An 18520-nucleotide genomic window follows, 5' to 3' on the forward strand; every position below is an offset into this window, starting at 1 on the left:
ATTTTATCACAACAAATTATTCCCTTCCACCCACAATCTTTGGTACTTCAAAGCACTATCGTTTGGCTTAAATCCATTAAGAATAATAAACCCCTTTGCCTTCATTAACACTCTTCACATACCCATTTTAGTTAGACACTATTAAAAACTCTCCCTCCTCTGATATTATCCTACCATTTCTAGGAGGAGGAAAAAAATCCCCCCCTTCAGCCACACACTCATCACATACCACCTAAAGAAGCAGATTTCTCACTAGGTTCAAAGTATTTTCCTCAGTACCCAGTAAACAGACAGGAGAATAGATACATTTCTGTAATAACCTGTAATATCCCTCCTCCCTTCCACAACTACCCATTTTACTTGATCCACTGAATTCAGTTACTAAGAGAGCAGAGTGAAAGAACTTAGTGAATTTTTCAAATTACTTTTGGCTAAAGCAAACACATTCCATCATGTGCAGTACAAAATACAAAGTCTCACTTCTGGTATGAGCAGGCATGACACACTACAAAGACGTCTCAAGTGAGGCAGGAAACGAAGAGCTGAAAATTTTTCCGTATTTGCTAATTTTATTACAATATTTTATTCCCCATTTTCACATTTTACACAAATCTTGACTAACTTTCTGTCTATGTTTTTACAAAGATGCAAAAATTAATCTCATGAAATTCCTTGATATATGATGTTTCATTTTTTGAAGAAAAATGCTGCTAAATTCACAATAACTAGCCTAATCTTGTTGGGAAGGGTCAGAACAAATAGTGATGTCTCCATCTCTGAGAGTCACCTTAGGTTCCCTTTCCAGTCAGCGGAGAAAAACGGGCATTCATAGGGCATGACTCATCTTGTGCCAGCACCTACAACATCTAAAACAGGTCAGACAAACCATGACCTTAAAAAAACCTGCGCCTCTTCCCTGACTATTAAGTGTTTCAACTGTCTACAGCTCAAATAAAGACATCAATGCTGTGGAAATATAATGGTTGGTGGTATGAGTCCTGCCCTTTGTGACTGGAGCACAGGAGAAGATATGACTATTACCCCAGTGTTCTTCACACAAAGCTCTTTCTGCACTGATCACCTTTTAGTCCAGATATCTCAGTCCAGATGATTAGCACCATGTGAATAATGTATATATCTGTTTGGCAGCGAGACTGAGAAGCTGAAGAATTAAAATTATATTTAGATTGTTACAACAAATGACAGACAACTACTTGGAAAAGACTTCATGTATTGGGAAAGAGGGTAAATCTCATATCAGATACTACTCTTCAGAAGCACATGTGTATAAATGGGTGGAATAAAAGAAAGAAGAGGAGGAAAGGGATCACATTCCAAACATTATGGGGCTGAACATCGTGGGGAAGGAGGAGAAATCTGGGTGCACTACTTCATCATCTGATTACTGAAATGGTTTACTTTTGATAAACCTTTTGGGAGGGGAGGGGGAAGAAAGGATTTCCAATTTTTGTTTTTTATAGTAATGACTTAGACTGTAAAGAAAGGAACTTTCCAGTCATGACTCTGTAATTCAGTAGTACCTATAGCTGCTCTAAAGAATGTTGCCTGTTGAATTGAGCAGCTTAACCCCATGCTTCCTTCCCTGTGTGGTGCATATATAGCTACATATCACAGATGCACCACCTCCATCTGAAGCTCCAGGAAGAGAGTTATTTTTCTTTAAGTGTTGGACCTCACTGCCAGACTGACTCAAAAATCATGCACAGCCGTCAGGACTTCACCTGAGTGCTCAGTATTGCAGCTTGCTTTCTTAAAGATAACCTACTTACAATCTTCCACAATAGCCAAACACATCTTAACAAACAAACAAACTAAACAAAAAAACAAAACACAAACAAGGACAGGAAAACCACAGAGTCCTTGCAAAGTAGTTTCTGTCAGCACTGGGTGCTACAATCTTTTTCCAAGTCCCTGAGATCCAAAGAATCAGTGATACCTATTTGTACAAGACCATAAGTTTTTAAACTCTGAAGGAAAAAGTCTTTTGCCTACTAATCATATACCTCACTGCAAGTATAATGGTACTCTTCACTGTTCTGCATAGTAAGCCATGCTGATATCAAAGCTATACAAGTTTTCTCTCCCCTCCATCAACTCATTCTGACCGGTTTCAGCAAAGAAGAGTGTTTCCTCAGCTCTAGCTTAAACGAAGAAGTCACAGAAACTGTAATTTCAGGCATTAGGCAGTTAAAAGCTAATTAGCCCTGTCTGATGTTCAACTGTAAACTTTTGCAGTTACAGAATACTGGGCCAGTTTAAGTGATCAAATACATGGCCTTAAAATATTCCGGACTGGACTAATGGGACAATCACAGAAATTACTTTGTTAATAGTTCACAGGCAGGAGTATAAGCCTCTGACACTGCGCACCATGAAGGAAGTTGCTGGTATTCCCATAGTGAGGCACATTTGATTCTTGCACCAGAAATCATCCATAAAGTTGCATAGCTTCTGAGCATCCAAAACTGCAGCTTGATTTCAGGGATGAGATAAGACAGGGGATCAGTGGTTTTGGCAAAAACGGCACCCCCAAAACTGTATGTTTGATTTAACAATCACAAAAACAGAAGCATCAGAAAACAGGTAGTAATTTGAAAGCTCTGGCTACAAAGCTGAGCAAATACAGCAGAGATGTAACAAAAGTACTTGGGATGTTCTGTCACTGCAAAAAGTAGCAGAAGGGCATGTATCCATCTGTCTGCCTACTTCTAGGTCAGCAACTCAAATTGAGATGAGATGATGATGGGGATGGAGCATTTGGGCAGAACGTTTTGCCCTTGACTCAATCCTGTCTGCCCTCCAGCTTTTAAGAAAGCTTTTGAAGGAGCTTTCAAAGCTCTCTTTGGATCATGCCACCCTACTTCTGGTTAGTGCAAAAGTTTCACAAGCCATTCAAGAACAGAAAGTGATTACAAACATGCAGAAATTCTGTCTAGGACAGATTATTTTCTTTTCTTGTCTGTGAAAGACTACATGAATGGGAAGTCTCAAACACTGAGATATTAGTAAAGTTGATATTACCCTATAGATTTCCCACTGTAAAAATGCTACAGAAACTGTGGGATGTTTCACTGTCTTTACCCCTGCATTACACCAACTATGTAAATTTAAAAAAGAAAGGAGGGGGGGATTGATACCTAACACTTTCCACACAGCAGAATGAAAATGACAGGAGAAATGCCTACAGAATACCTATTTAAAGAGTTTTTAAAACCTTGTCTTTCATCATGTTTACAACAGCAGTTGCAGAGGTATTATACCTCTTCATTTCCCTACAATATTACCTTGTTATACATTCCGATGAGCAGTCATGTTTCAAAACTTGACTCGGCACACACCAGAGGAGGGGGAAAATAAAAAAAGGTATTGAAGCAGAATAGTCAGAAGCATTAAGACTTTCAAACCTAGGATACAAATTTTAATCCTCTTGACTTCAAAAATTACAGCGCAACACTTGTAGTTTCAACAAGTACATGTCTTGGCTGTGCTGGTGAGCGAGCGTTGCACATAAGTCACTGCAGAGAGCTTCCCTCCATGGGTCTATCCTGCCTATGAAATTGCGGTAATACAGAGGGCAGAACAGTAGTAGGCACAAGACAAAGTTCCCTTTGCAATAGCACTGTTTTTTCAGGAAAAAAAAAATATTAAGGTAAAAACATTTTAACGGCGAGAGTGCTACTGTACATCAGAAACATGCTAAAGAAAACAAACCACTGGAACTACATCATACACCACAGTAAAGAGTTAAAGGCAGGGAATTGCAGCACCTGGATAAGGATGAGTGTAGTACTACCTGGAACAGGGGAGGCAGAGGGGCAGAGTGCAATAGGAGCCAGCACAGAGAATAGAGAGACTGGGATAGCAGGACAGGAGCAAGAACAATGATGAGGCTTCAAGGAAAGGAGAGGAAAAGACATGGCTACCAGAAACAAAAAAGACACTGTAGTAATTATAGTTAAGGTATTATTCTGGAGCTTATACCACCTGTCTGTCACATCACAGATTTCTTACACACCTGTAAACAATTACTTCATTTCTCTGTCTCACATCCCTACCTGTACAGCTGAAATAACATCATTTCTTTGTTTTATCTGGGTATTGTATGGGTGTGTCAACCATGAGTGGTTCAGCTTATGCCACCAAGGCGACAACTGCCCTGTAGCAAGCCTATGCTTCTCCCCTTAGCATTAACTGCAGCCTGCAGTTTCTACATCGCACCATTCCTCCCTTACCTGCAAATACTGGTGAACTTCACTGGCAAGCTGCATGTCCTCCCTAATTAATGGAGGGTCTGCTCACCAGTGAAAGCCTTTGGTTGCTGTTAGCTTTATTCATTCACGCTGAGGATGACCTGCCACTGGAATCAGCAGAGTTTCTGATAGTCTTTTGCATTTTTTTTTTTCATGGACATGCCATGCACAGGATGGGGCTTCTTAAGAATGAAGCCGAGACATATAACAAAAGAATTCTTTTGCACAGGGGCTCTGCAGCAGCTGCAGCTAAAGGGAACTACGATTTGAACTTGATGTGTGCTTTAAATTTATGTAGTGCTTTATGTTGTAGACGCAGAAATATCAAGTCTTTAATGTCTTCGTTTAGACATTTCAAATTAGTATTTTTTTGACCTTGACATTTCTGCCTCTCCATTCCCCTTAAGTAAAATGGGAAGACATCGCTTTTCCTCACAGAGCACCTTGAAAATAGATGCATTAGTGATGACAAAGCTTCTAAGATACCGAATAGCTTTACAGAAAATCATTGTTATAACAAATGCTTTGTAGTCAGATCAGGATTTGGATAATACTATGTGGATAACACACAGGACCACTTTAAAGCACAAAATCTTAAACTAATATCAACTTGCTTTTAATGCCATCCATCTTGCAACTGTGCCTGAGGCAGTTTTACTCCATGGGAGGAGTAATACATGACCTCATAATTAAGAACAATTATAACATACACACACGAGGGAGTTTATGTAGGTTCATGTTTAAAGACCAAGATTAAACACAAATTGATTTCATTGAGACACTAAGAAAAGGTTTGGGAAGGCTTGTCCAAAATAAATAAGAATGAAGACATTATTACAGCAGCAGACAATAGCTAGAGAGAAGTATTCTTTAGAAGCAGTATTTTTTCTATAGTATTGAAATCCAGAAAAAAGCCTTTCTGCTTTCTCAGCGTCTTTAAGTGTCTATTGAAGAAAAGATCCCAGACTAAATATATTATTACTGTAAACCAGCATAGCAGCTCCTATGTTCTATAGCTAATCACTTTTTTTTGCAGTGTTTTTTCACTGAAGTTTGCTCTTTCAGAGTATCTATTTTCCAATGAGCCATGGAAGTCATATGGCCACTTCAGAGGTGAGAAAAAAAATGTAAAACTTTTTTACCTTTTTAACAGAAAAGCTAGTAGCTAGTTTGTGGAAAAAACAGTAAGATCTTTAATTCCTATTCAAAGAAACACTGATATTTCTAAACATGGAAAGCTATCAACAGAAAGTAAATCCCTAGTTAGCTTTCATTTTGCTTCTATGCCATCTCATTAGTCACTTAGAAAATCTCAGATAGCAATCAGATGTTTAACTCTTCCTAAATATCTAAAGGAAGCAGAATTTCCACACAGCTACCATGTTCTGCCTGTAACATAGCTAAAAGGAACTTTGATTTCAAAGGTTTCCCCATCAGCTTCCACTTTCATAACACACTAATGACGCAATTAAGAGAGAGAGAATGGGAAAAAATACTTCAACTCACAGTATTTTATACATGAGAAATGCTAAGAAAACATCACAATAAAGGGACTGCTGGAGATATTTTAGCGATTTGCTTTCCACAATATTACAGAGCAGGGATGCTGTCCCTTTGAAATCTTTTAATGTAGGACTTGTAATCCAACTTGCAATACCCTCCAAGTAACACTCCAAGTAACACCCTGTCATGGTTTTAGCTGGGATAGGGTTGATTCTCTCCACTGCAGCTGGCACAGTGCTGTGCTTTGGACTTAGTGTGAAAACAATGTTGAGATAACACACCGATGTTTGGGCTGTTGCTGGGCAGCGCTTGTACTAGTCAAGGACTTTTGCAGCTTCCCGTGCTCTGCCGGGTGCACAAGAAGCCGGGAGGGGAGGGGGCACAGCTGAGAGAGCGGATTCAAACTGGCCAAAGGGATATTCCATATCATGTAACCTCATGCCCAGTATGTTACCTGGGAGGGGCTGGCTGGGGGAGGGAGGGAGCAATTGCGGCTCGGGGACAGGCAGCGTCGGTCGGCGGGTGGTGAGCAGCTGTATCGTTTGTGGTTCTGGTTTTTTTCCTTTTTCCCTTTTCCTTTTTATTGTATTATCATTATTGTTATTATCATAATAATTATCATTATTATTTTATTATAATTATTAAGCTGTTCTCACCTCAACCCACAAGTGTTTTTCACTTTTGCTCTTCCCACAGGGGTAGGGGGAATGAGTGAGAGGCTGTGCGGTGTTTAGTTGCTGACAGGGGCTGAACCACGACACACCCAACCAAAATTCTGCAAGCAGTGATCCCCAGTCCCAGGGCCAAATGGTTGAGGGTGGTCCTACCCACATTGCCAGCCACAACTGAAAATTTAAATTTGAAATGCAAGGTCATATAAAGAAATACTCACCTTATAAAAATTATATGCAATGTTAAACTAGGTAAGCAATTACGATGTGAACTTTTAATTTTCTGTTTAAAGTATGGATGACATCTATTCTTCCACAGTATTTGATTTTCATTGGCCGTGGCTTCGAATTACGTTCAAAAGTATAATCCACCCTCCTTTATGAGCAGAAGGATGCAGAGTTGCTAGGAAACAGAAAGTTAGGATCATAGCGTAAACTTTCTTGACAGCTGGGGCATTCAAGGAACAGAATAAAAGAGACAATGGAAGTGGGAGTCTTTTCCATATTTAGTTCCTCTACATTAATAGGACATACTGTGTAGGCAAATTCCTGCATGTTATGCTAAAAATTAATCTTTGAGGCAACAAGCTAATGAGAAATATTAAACAGAAAAGAGCTTCCTCCCCACCTCACCCCTCCAATCAACTAAATACTACTTACACCCCACACAAAGTCATAACTGCAACAATCACAAACTAACAGCATGTCTTCAGGTTGCAATTTGGGAGCTCCTCAGCTGAAAGTGACTGAATGGAATCAGAATAGGGGTGCAGTCATGGGATGGCTGTGACCAGACCTGGAAAAGGCATGTCTCAGAAATATATCAGGCAATCAGAAGGACTGCTTACTATGGTATTAGGCACTCATCTCATCTTTAACATTACACCCTTTAGTCACTGATGTTCAGTTTGAGTTAATCCAGAAAGCTGCAGAGACATAGGAAATACCTCTTTATTAAGGAAGCAGTGTTATGAGAACATAAGAGTTCAGGCACCGTGTTATCCAAACAGCTACCATATATACACAGAGACAGGTATGTATGTTTCTAAATCAATGATACTGGGCATGGGAGAGAGTTCTAAATGAGATTCCATCTCTGATTTACACAGAATAGATGTTCTCTCTCCGTAATTGTGCTGCCTCTAAAGAGTTCAGGTCATTCATTTTGCACTACAAGACTAAAACTTTTGCTCATTTAGCTATGCAAAGTAAACATGGAAAGCAGACCACACACTGAGAGCAAAACATTTGGTACATGTAGACAGAATATGTACTCTCAAATCCAACGTAGGACTCCCAGGGTTATAATATAACTCGATCCTTACCAGACCTCTCTGACCATTGAGCTAACTCACTTCAGGAGTAGGTGCTTACCTGAGGTTTGCTGGCATGCTAATGCCAACCCTCCCCTCCTTCTTATTTTGCAGCTGCTGCATATTTGGCTTTTTCCCCCACTTGCAGAGAAAGGAAGTCGTCCTAGAGACAAGAGCAACCGTTCTTACATCACTATCAGTCCATATGTGGAAGAGCTGATTTCTGATCTCAAATCAATCATGGCTGCAGAAAACCACAGCATGCTGAAGGCATGCAAGAGATTTTGATTTCTGTGTTTTTGTCTCCTGTAGGAGGCACAACTCCCTTGACATGCTCCTTTGCTCTCCTCCAGCATGGAGTTTCAATTAAAGCCACACAGGGAGGGAAGGAAACTGAAGCATGATATAGGCTGTCTGGGAACCTTCCCAAGAATGTCTGAGGGCAGCTTGGCACCCAAGCCCAGCCCAGCTTACTCCTGCCCCATGACAATTCTAGAAGGATGCAGCTGAGTTTTGTCGAAGTTGGATGTGAGGTGAAGTGGAGCGGGAGACACTGTCCTCCTTTCTGCTTCTTTCCAGTAACAGTCTTGGTAGTACTTTGATTTTCATCAACCCTACATTCTGACCATCAGATATCATACCAAAATAACATTATTTCCAGAACGTGTACAATGATAAATAACCAAAAGGCAACATAGAGGTGAATTATGCCTCCTTTATAATCCATTTCAATCAACATTAATACCCACTGAGAGTGGATCATAAGAGAGGGGCTGGTGAAACACACATATCAGCAATAAGAACAGGAAGCACCAGCATTGCAGCTGGATAAGAAGTCATCATCATCTCAAGTAGGCTGTACGAATACTCAGTGTTCACTAAGAGGAGTTCAGTGAACACCAAGAGAAACAGAACTCAAAGATGTCTAAGAAAAACGTGCCATTCAGTTTTTTCCTCTGTGCCTCTCTCCACAAAACTCATTATTTAACCCAGTGGAACAACACACAGACAATGAAGTGCCCAGTGATTACTTCCCACAAATAAATGGACTCAGATAATACCATGACTGGCACAGTGGAATGGGTGCACAACAGGGACTGAAACACAAAGGCCACATCTGGATTCCTTCTGAAAGGGTGTCCAAAAGCTAATTCCGTATTAACAGAAAATCTCTAGTCTGGGCTCCAAAAATTTTTAACAACTGAAGTGCCTTACTCTAGAAACTTTACAGGACACAGCTAGTTATCAGTAAGTTTAAGAATACTGCTTCTGGATGTGACCTTTACCTTGCTTTTATTCTTAGATCACCACTGCTCTAACAACTGTATTGGTATTCTTCGCAAACCCTGCTAACAGTTCAGTTAGCGTCTATGTACACTTTGCAGTATTGGTCTGACTGAAAAAAAGCTGAAATCTCCTCAGGCATCACTATAATAAACATTCATCTTGAAGGACAGGATGTTTTGTCAATACTTTTGTGACACATTCTTGACTGTGCTGAAATTCAACACTGCCAAGTAAAATCTGTCATTTGAAAGGCTACATGATGCGTTGCAGTGGGGGCTTGGCAAGGCTCCCCTTTTCTTCCACAAGCAACTTCCAAAGCTCAGGAAGTTTGTGAAGATTCAGAATTGATACACTGACCCCTTACAGCTGATGGATCAGATGAGGTCCAAAGATCAGGTTTAACACCAATTTAAAATAAGTTTTCTGATGCCAGATCAAGGATTTGGATTCTGAGCAGTATATTCAAAATATATTCAGGGTAGGTCTACAAAGCCCCAACTCACAAAACATTAAGTGTCTGAAGCCTGGCACTGAAATAAGCCAAAAGCTGAAAGGAATATTCTAGCATATTATTCATAAAAAATAAAATCACTTTTCCATTGTTTTATATCTGTGATGATTTTCAAAGACAGACAACATCAGCAAGCAGGTGAACAGAGACAAAGAAGAAAAAGCTGAATATAGATCCCTCCAAATTTTAATGCTTGTTCCCTCATTTATCAAGATCATGTGTAGGATGTCCAGATTTTTAACAGGAAAGCAGCAGGTGCCTCTGCAGGGATTTATGTGACAGATACATCTGCAAAGGATCACAGGCCTAACATGAAGGCTGAGGCTTCATCTTCCCACTCCCATCCATTGCACTATGAGACCTGTAATGACCCAGGGCTGCTTTCCAGTAGGGAGAAATATGGTAAATCCTGCACCCTCTAAAGACACTTGCTGCTAAAATCGGGGACAAGATAGTGACTTAAAGGCTGCGGAACAAATATCCAGTCACTACTGCCATTCCTGTTGATTCAGGGCACGTTTTCATTTAGCCCTCTGGTCTTCTAAATAAATGCAAAAATCCTAAAAAAAATATCCTCATAGTTGCTACTTACTGTTGCCAGAAAACCAATAAATATTTTAAAATTAAGAAGAAATTGCTAAAAAAAAACCCAGTTCACAGAAAAAGGATAAAATGGAACAAGATAGTTCCTGTTGTACTAAGTCCTTTGTTAACCTGGGATTTCTGAACATGAAGGATGAAAACAAGGTTTCCATTGACTATCCCTTGTGCAGAGAACTACACTGATGGCCTCTTTCTCAAACATCACTGTTTTGGCTCTGAATAGTAAGTCATTCCTATGAGCAACAGAAAAATCCCTGATGGAAAGGATTTGGAAGAAATTATCTTTTAGTTCTGAATCACTGTCTGTAGCCAAGTAAAATTGGGGCAGAGATATTTGCAGGTGTCGAGTTAGGCACTGTAACTCAATATGTACTTTTAATAAACCCAGCAGGCCATTCTTGCAGTGGCAACAAAGGCACACTTTTTTTTTTTTAAATGAACCCAATCTAACTTGCTGGTCTGCCAATGGCAGAGCTGTTTTGCTCACAATTTAACAAATCCTCCAGAGTAATTGCCTGCAGGATGTCAACTAACAAAGTTTCTTTCTAGAATTATAAACATTTTGTAGATGGCTGAGAAGAGCGTGGATCAAGGCCACGTTACTGACTGAAGCCTCTGGGACATATCAATTACTGTTTGCCATTTATACTTGCTTCATGCTTAAGGTATAAAAGCTATATTGTCCCTTCTCTACATGTGTGCTCTGACCCTCCGAGATGAAATAACTTAGCAATTTTCTGGACTGCATTAACTGTTGATTAGTTGGGTGCTAAGTCAATTAAGCATGCCTCATTTTCATTATCAGATATGGCTGAACACTCTATTTATTCATTAAGCAGAATGCCAAGGTCATTATAGGTATTCTGAATATAGTCTTCCATAGAGGAGATAAACTGTCTTGTATCTTTGTTTAATGTTTATCCATTTTTTGTATACATATATATACACACACCTTAAAAAAACCAAGCAACAAAAAAAACCCCACAAAACAAAAACCAGCTGTCATTCTTTATTAGCTTGCATATCAGATAATGTTCCTCAAATGGATGGTTCTCTTGCATTATCTTTAGAACTCTTCACATACTTTGTACTACTATCAATATTATAAATATTACTGGGTTTTGGGTTATGGTCAGAATTTTTTCCAACTTTTCCAAAGATCAAAATGGAACTAGTTTCCATGTTAATCAAAACAATCTCTGCAAAGCACTGCAGAGATAACAGACACCAGCACTGTACAAAGATCAAGGCACCCACACCACAGCATACCTGGTACCCAGGGCATCCTTCCAGGAGGTAGGTGACCAGGGCACAGAGCCAGCCTGGAGCTGAGGCCCTTCATATCTGAAGCACCTACTCTAGGCCTTGGGCTAAAGGGTCTGTGCCGTGCTTTTAATTTGCATACACTTCCTTTGAAAGCCCAGTAAAGTAAAAACATTTCACTACATCAGGAAACCATTTCAGCCTAAGGTTTATTTTTTATTTTAATTAAAAGAAAAAAAAAAACCACAAAGCTAAACAAAATCCAACAGTCAACAATTTTCACCCCAGGTATGAATTCAGACTAGATTTTTAGTAAAACACCACAAATAAAGAAAACAAACCAAACAACCCAAGCAAAAACTCTGTTTCCTTTAAGTTTGCTTTTCCTACTCTGAGCCTGCTAAAACATAACATAAGGTGTTCAACCTTGACTTTTTGTGTCCTGGTTCACAGCAAAATCCCTCTTCAAAGCTTAATTTTGAAGTTTCCTAATAAAGCTACTGAAACATTGTCAAAGAACTATCACATCTTTACTGAACTTCATTTCATCTAATGGAAAATCCCCAAGATGAAAAAGGAACCAGGACTTCCCTCCACAGTGAACCTCCCTCTACAAAGCAATTGCGAAGCAGGTAATAGTACCAGCTTGGTGTGGCTACTTCAGAGATTGATGTAAAGATCTCTCCCTTCTCTGTCCGCTTTCCTCATCCCTCCCACAAAGTTTCTGTATAAGCATTCTTATTCTGCATAGGAAGCCAGGAAGTGTTTTGGAAGACAAATCAAGATCTGTGAACAAGATCCTCATTACTGACTCCTGTCTGCCTCTATTGTTTGTATAGTAATGAAATAAAGGAAGTGCTTGGGCTTCTAAATCCATGACTATCAGTGATTTCGTACACCAGCCTGGGTCCCTTCAGCTAAGGCTTTTGATATTTGATGAGGTTGATGTTGAAGGTAACCATGTTGTAATGACTACACCTGTTCAATGGCATATTAAATAAAAAACAAAATAAAGCATATGTAACTATGACTGATGGTTGAAAATAGATCAGAAATAAAGCACGATAGCAAATCCAAGTTATTTGCCACAAGATTCCCATAGTGGAACAATAGATCTATCTGTATATTATTTCCTTGACATATTTAAATATTTTGCAACTAGAATTAAATGTTTATATGTAAAGGAAAGAAAAAAAGGACTATCTCTTGCACACCTATGGAAGTTAGATCAGGGAAAGCTAAATTACAACCTGATAATTTTCAGAGATGGCCTACTCTTCAGCAATACTTTGGTACACTTGATACTTCAGTTAGAGACATTATCAAGACAGAAACTGATTGAGAGTTGATTCGAGACCTTCTCTGCGTTTGCATTAATAAATTTTATTGTCAGAGCTAATCTATTAGTCTAATGGTGTATAGGCATAGTATTTAACCAGAATTTTTGACCACCAGAGATTATAGTTTTAGGCTACAAGCTGACACAATACAGGGGAGGGAAAAAGCAGGAGACAAGCAAAAAGGCAGAACTCTTCATGAATTATGCCAGTCTCTACACTTTCCCAAGAAAGGAGAAGTGATAGGACTTACTCTGTTTTACCAGCTCACTGTTTGTTCATTCTGAAGTCAAGTAGACTGACAGCTTGATACCAGATATTCTCCAGGAGGGTGAAGCCAATTGACAAAAAGTCATAGTCTCATCTGTCTTTCACTGATTCTCAGCTGCCCCTGTGCCAGTGTTTTATCTGGCTGCAGTTGCAGCTGTTAAATTTTTGTGATTTATAGGTACAGCATATCCTCATGAATTAGAGGCAAACTGACATCCAGTTTGTGATTTCTGTAATTTCTTGTGCTGTCTCACAGTAAGACAAACCTGTCTGCTGTGAGAGAACACCAGAAATAAAAATTTTTAAAAAAGCAAAAACAAACCACTTTTAAAAAGAGAGGTAAATTCAGGGTTGGCATACTAAGATCAGTTGCTTGTGAATATAAAGAGTAAATTCACATTAACACTGAGCTGAGCTACAACTTTTTGTTCCTATGTGATCAATGAAGCATACAGAGGGTGATTCGGGACACCTCAGGAGTATAGTTCTCTCCATGGACCACAAAGAGAGCTATACCTCTTCATTCCAGGTTTCTAATTTAGTTAAAGGTGGACTCTGAAATATTCATGCCATCCAAGTGACAAAATGAGGTCATTTACATTTGTCTGCTATTCACCTCCTATGCACCTAGAAGGCTTGAAGAACAAAATTCAGTCCTGGCACAAACAGAACAAGTGTTAATTGAGGTCAGTAAGACATTCATTTGCTTATTGCAAGGCTGCCTTCCATTCCATGAGTGTGAGGACATCATGTCATTAAGCTCAGAAAATCCTTATCTCATTATTTCTAGTTAAATTCTTTTGCCACACACCTCTTCCCATACTAGAGCAGTACATCTCCTTTGCTTTTTCAAAGCTTGTGGAAAGGGACTGTTGAAGGTCTAAGACTATTCTGAGTTATCTTTATGCTTGGGAAAGTTTTTGCATAAGCTGTACTCCCTGAATGCCAGACTTATCTGACTTTGTTGACATAATTAATGGGAACAGCGACTTCTACCCAAGGCCTTGGTCACACCTCACCTATCAACTTCCATGACACTAACATTTACTTCTTCCATCCATCAGGGTACATTTTGCTACCATGGAATAGAGAGGAAAAAAAAATGAATAAGAGATTTTTGGATTATATTATATTTTCTGAATTCTCACAGCAGTTGTAGCATTTCATCTTGCTGTTCTGCCCTCATTGAAACACGCACCAGAAAATGCTAAAGAAAATGAACAGATGTCCCCTATAATTAAACAGAAAACTGAACTCTTACGTCTATACCTTGGGATTCAAAACAGGCGATGTGTCATTCCACCATACACTGAATTAGCAGGATGACAATAGGTGCAGACTAAAGCTCAATCTATGCAGTTTAACCAAAAGGTGGATGAAGGCTGGAGATTTGATTGCATTGCCTGTCTACCTGAGGGAGAGGATTCTGGCAATAAATGGCTTTTCAATCTACTTTCCAAAGGCTAAAAGCCAAAAGCAACAAGTTCATGTTACAACGAAGGTGCTTACTTTAAAAGGCAAAGATAATTAATTAGCAAGACACCAGGTTTAGGGACATAGCTTTCACTCTAACGATTTTAAGCCAACATGACACATCCTGTAGAAGGTGAGCCTATTACAGGAATAAACTGACAAGTCTCTACAACTTATTCAAGAAAAGCAGGCAATCATGATGTTTATTTTAAATACCTACACTTAATTTAAAAAAAGGAAAAAAGCTATGAAGATTTTAGCATGAAACAAAAAGCCAGGTATTTCTTTCTTCAATATTCACCTTTAGTTTAAAAACAAGCAAACAAAAACGCAAACCAAACTTCTCTTCCATGTATGTTATCACCTGTTCTTGGAATTGCTCACCAAATGAACTATATGCAGCAACGTTATTTTTGTTCTCCAAAGACAAGATTAATTTCAGTCTTTTTCAAAAACTCTTATCCCAAAGACTACTCTGTCAAGGTATGGTAGCCAAGGAGGACACTGCTGAAGCTTCCCCCAAAACATTTCTGTCAAAAGTTACAGCTACTTTTCTCTCTTTTTAAAAAAAAAAAAACAATTAAAGATACCACCACCAGGTTATCATGGAAGAAAGCTAGGATTTTAGTTCAGAGCACAGCAGCTTCTCAGGTCATGCCTGGATCCTCACCTCTGAGGTCCCACTGGAGGCATAACCCTCTCTCACCAAGGACTAGGCTATCCCAAATTACCTTGTATCCCACTAAACGAATATGCACACTTTACCCCACAGGAACATACTGTAATCGTCCGTAATCTCAGATGACTCAGCACCAAGTTTTTATGGGTTCCAATGAAAATCACCATCCAATCAGTCAATACGAATCAGAGAATCTGTGTCCACGTCTACTGGACTTCCATAATCAGACTGTCAAAAGCAGCTGCATTTTTGGTTGTGAGCTGCGAGATGTACTTTCTCAATTAACTGCTTTTCTTCCCCTCAGTGAGCTCTGCAAAAAGACCAGATGAGTACCTTAATATCTGCCTTTTTGCTACTTCACTACAAGCTCTCTGGTAAAACCCAATTTGTATTTTGTAAAAAGAAAAAATCCACCAATGAGAAGAAACCATCTCACTTTGCCCAGCAATTGCTTTATAAAGTACTAGCATTAGCAACAGACCACAAGGCATACCATGTCCAGTCCTGAGAAAAAAAATGGAAGAAAAATGTGAAGAATTAGAAGGTGGCTGTTTTTAGCAGTGTGGTAGCACTGACAAAGCTGTGGATCTGAACTGATTGTAAGATGTGAACAGAGCACTAATATACTCCTGTTATGTACTACTGGCAAGATTCAGTAGCAGCCTGGTTGCAGGGGAAGAAAGGAGAGAGAAAATCAAAAGACAACAGCAAAATAAAGTGTTATATAAGGACAAAGCATTATTAAACCAGATACAGGTGGGAATACAGCTTCAGAGATGCTGGCTTCCTGCCCAGACCACTAAAGCATGCTGTTTCTGGAGGACAGACACCTGGCAAATTTAAATTCCACAAGTAAGTGATGTTGAGCAAAAGTGGCTTGATTTAGCACCTGCCTCAAGCATGAGCATTCCCCAAGACTCACAGGGCAAGATACAGCCACCCAGCATTTTGGAATAATCTCCATCCTGCACAAGTTCTTTCTAAATTAACTGAATACATGAAGCAAAACCACTGCATTTTCCATGAAAGGTACAGGAAATCGGTACAGAAATTTGCATTAACGCATCGGGGGGGTGGGGGGGAGGGGTGGGGGTGGGGTGGGGTGTCACAAGACAGAGGGACCAAAAAGAAAACAAAATGAAAAAAACAACCATCCTGCTCTTCTTGGCAGACCAAGCAGGAAATCAGGCGTGCAAGTACCAGGGCTTGTAAACAACCCTCAGGTTTCAAAGCCAGAGGTAATTTTAGTGATATACAAGATCAGCAATTCTCTAAACTGCAAAACTAAACCAAGACAAATACACGTACAATAACTTAGAACCCTTAAAAAGTTGTGTTATAGTCCTTAGAAAGAGAAATGTAACATTTTCTTCAACTGTCATTCCACAGATTATATACTTGATTGCAGCACTATCCATTCTAGAGCAGGCACCACAAGTTGCAGAGCTGCATCAGTAGGATTAACTGAGATTAATTAACTGAGTTTTGTTAAATGAGCTAGCTGTACTGAATTAAGCATGCGTCTGATATCACCATAATCATAAAAACTTCCATGTTTTTAAGGCCCAAGTCCAGGGATTGCTTCAGTTGTACGTGTGAGAGTCTGCACATCTCAATTTGAAGCAACTTTACCAGAAAAATGCAGAGCTGTACCTCCTTCCTCCTTCTTCCTATCTGTGGTGAAAGTATCTCTCACCACCAAGTTTCCTTAACAAGTCTACATTTCAATTAACTGCAAGGAAGCTTGCAAAAACTGCAGTAACTTAACCTTTATTCATGTTGTGCTGCTTATATAGGATTTGTGATCTTTGCTTTACTAAACTAAAACAGGAAAAATATTTCCTAATAGATTATAAATCTGTCTCTGTATAAACCTATTGTATAAAGACTGAGTTTTTAAAGCTGAAGGCAAAAGTCAAAGACTTAGCAGTCCATGCTGCAATAAAATGACGAGGATCTTAAACTTGCTATTTTTGAGATGCAATTCTTAGCACGATGGATAGATTTTGAAGGGACCCAGGGAAGGAGATTATGGTTTGTTTAAGCAAATAAAAAGAAAATATCTAGTTACTCAAAAGATCAGAAATGAAAAAAGGGCTTCTGCTTTAAGAAGTAATTACATTTTCTCTTGAGGAAAATGTATTTTAAGAGCAAGCTGACATTCAAAGACTGTTGTATGCTTTTTCCACATAGAGATGAACCTTTGGGAGGTCAGTAGGAAGAAACAGATCTGTCAGCACAAAGAAATAAACTCTTGTCTGACAAAAAAGGCAGAATCCAAAATATTCATTGAGGAAGGACCTAATTCTCTGCCCAAAAAAGCTTCAAGCTCCCTCCTCTTCCTCCAGGGAGGGTAACACTGAGCCTAAAGCATATACATCACGTTACCATATTCAGCTAAACGGAAAGATTCAAAACCTTATTATCCTCAGCACAGAGCTCCTCAACAGTAAAATCAGGTTCTAACCATTAAGAAATACATTACTAACTATTCCGACTGCATTCAGTTCTGCCATGTACTACTTTATGGGGTTTTTTAATTGTTGGTCTGATAAAGTGATTTTCTACTACCCCTCCCCATGGAGTCCTTTCCCCAGGATTCAGGTCACTGAACACCCAGGCTCCAAGATTAGGTACTCTAAAACAGAAATAGTGTTTACTGCTTTCAGCACCTGTGATCAGGGATTGCAGAATGCAGGGGATCACTTTCCTCCCTCTTTCCCTCCTCAGAAAAAAGAAAGTCATGAGAAACAGTTTATTACTGGCAGCTGTTTGAGCACTGATTGTTGGCCTGTGCTTAGGACACCACAGTCTTACTACATTGTAGTACTTATTAAACCATAAGGTTAACTCTCTGTGAAAATAATCAGTGTTTCCATGGATAATTAAGCTATTTATATTTAATCCACTTACCTTCCAGAAAGCAGTCTCCCAACTTAATTTCATCCACAGAATCTCCTTCTTATTTTTTTTTCAATTGCTCTCTCATCACTTTATTATGTTTTCACACTGATTTTGCTCTTCATTCTCCAGGCCTTTCACCAATATATTACTCTTACATAATATGCCAGGACACACACCAGCGTGTTCATGATAAGACCCAGTGTGAGCCAGAGCCTTGAGACGGGTGTGTCTCCACCTCCTTCCTACAGGGAGATATCTAAACAGCAAGAAATACTTTCAAGCACAATAAGAGTTAGATCTGGTTTGGTGAGAAAATATGAAAAGCTGGTTTTCTTTTTAGCATAGAGTACAGTGACTGCGTCAGACAAAAGAGTTTCTGACAACTCTGCCCCTGGCCCGTGTGCCCTCGCAAGCGGACCCATGCTTCCAGCCTCA

At 39.3% G+C, this 18520-nt stretch overlaps 1 protein-coding gene across 13 annotated transcripts in view; it reads right to left on the reverse strand.

Moving 5' to 3' along the window:
• POU1F1 (POU class 1 homeobox 1) overlaps positions 1-18293 on the reverse strand; it is a 146337-nt gene extending 128044 nt beyond the window's left edge. For 6 of the 13 annotated variants that reach the window (XM_075102374.1, XM_075102414.1, XM_075102354.1 and 3 more), the window contains exon 1: positions 18095-18293. The gene's annotated coding sequence lies outside the window, so the exon portion shown is untranslated. Of the gene's footprint in view, positions 1-6666; positions 6849-18094 lie in introns of all 13 variants that reach the window. The other 7 variants (XM_075102337.1, XM_075102451.1, XM_075102406.1 and 4 more) reach the window with 4 other exon arrangements.
• Between the last annotated feature and the right edge of the window lie 227 nt (positions 18294-18520).

The sequence above is a fragment of the Phalacrocorax aristotelis genome, chromosome 1, assembly GCF_949628215.1.
Source record: "Phalacrocorax aristotelis chromosome 1, bGulAri2.1, whole genome shotgun sequence".
Taxonomy (NCBI): domain Eukaryota; kingdom Metazoa; phylum Chordata; class Aves; order Suliformes; family Phalacrocoracidae; genus Phalacrocorax; species Phalacrocorax aristotelis.